The sequence below is a fragment of the Lactuca sativa genome, chromosome 7 (assembly GCF_002870075.4).
Source record: "Lactuca sativa cultivar Salinas chromosome 7, Lsat_Salinas_v11, whole genome shotgun sequence".
NCBI lineage: Eukaryota > Viridiplantae > Streptophyta > Magnoliopsida > Asterales > Asteraceae > Lactuca > Lactuca sativa.
Window position 1 is genome coordinate 152,810,963 of NC_056629.2, and position 1,593 is coordinate 152,812,555.

The window sequence follows — 1,593 nt, forward strand, 5'->3', positions numbered from 1 at the left end:
AGGTCATGTTGAGGACAATTCCTTAACAACCCCTTGTAGCATTCCCATGCCTCGTATAATGACTCCCCGGGATTTTGATCAAAGTTGGCAATCGCCTTCTTGAGTTTAGAGATTTTGGAGGGTGGGCAAAACCGATCTAGAAATTTCTCACGCAATTGGGCCCTTGTGGTGATTGTACCAGATGGTAGTGCCTTCAACCTGTTTTTTTGCAGCTCCTTTTAAAGTGACTGGTAACATCCTTAGCAAAGCTGGCTCCCTTGGGATATTAGGAGTATTAAAATAATCTGCAATATCATTGACCTCATCTAAATGCTTAAAAGCATCCTCATAATCCTGCCCATAGAATGGGATATCCTTGAGTGCAATAAGGATATGTCCCTTTAACTCGAATGTGGCATTGGCAGGAATCGTAGGATGTACTAAACCTGGCCCCACATCACCTCGAATGCGCTTATTGTAACCCCCCATGGCCATCTCATCAATGTTCGCCATTTCGTTCTCCGGCTCGTTCTTGGGTTCACTAGTATAAAGTCCAAAGTCTGTTTCTGATTCGTACTCGGACTCGTGTGGATTAGGAATTTGATCGAAGACATTAAACTTTCTCTTTGAGGCTAAACTCGATTCTTCCGTTTTCTTTCCTGACTTCTTTGAAAAGGCTGATTTCAATTCCTGTAAAGGCGACTTCTTATTATTCTTTTTGTGTAGCGTAGACTCCAGATCTTCAAGCGGTGGCACCAAAGGTGTGTTGGATCCTCTGGTCATGAACTCCTGCAAAATAAACAAAAATAAAAAAAAGTAAAACTGAACTAAAGCAGAAAAGTAAACCAAAAACTAAAGAAAACTGGAATTCACTGAATCCATGTCGTGGGTTTTGTAAAAAAAAATTCTATGCGAAAAAAATAACTTTTTGCAGGTTTTACCCCACAAAAAGGATCGATTAATCAAGAGCAAATAAATAAACAATAACTATGCCGTTCCCCGGCAACGGCGCCAAAAACTTGATATGCACAAAAGTACCCACTAATTATAATTTTTATAACCTAACAAACTTAGACTAACTATGCACCTATAGGCAGTGTACCTAGTCGGACTATAGTATAACTTAGGTAAGTCGGGTATCGATCATAGGTAATGGAGTTACTAATTAATCAACTTGCTATCAAATTAACCTAATTATTAACAAGTTTAAAAAGGGTTTTATCTGATTTTACAAGATCAGACGAACTTAACTCAAATTCAATCAATAAGTAAAAACATTCTTATGTAGTTCGAATCCACTTCGTCCTTATGGCTAGTTAATAATTATAGATTATCAAGTTGGTTATTATTATATTAGTAATTTAAGTCTAACTTTACCAATAATTAATTAATTCATGTAAAACTATGTATGTTCACACACAATTAAACACAAAACCACTTATGATTATGAATATGCTATGCAAGATTTATTATGCAAACGCAATTATAGTCATAATCTACGTTCTCTAGCACAGTTAAATTTATTTACTTTAATTACTAAGATTGGTCAATCCTAGCTCTAACAATTTAATGTTCACTAAATCACTAGGTAAACACGTTCATGTAGTTAATGGT

The 1,593-nt window shown here is 36.0% G+C and overlaps 1 non-coding gene across 1 annotated transcript; it reads left to right on the forward strand.

Annotated features, from left to right (window-relative positions):
* Positions 1-107, forward strand: LOC111904282 (small nucleolar RNA R71). The gene has a single exon (XR_002854471.1). It is a non-coding gene; the product is annotated as a small nucleolar RNA R71 (small nucleolar RNA).
* Positions 108-1,593: the final 1,486 nt, after the last annotated feature.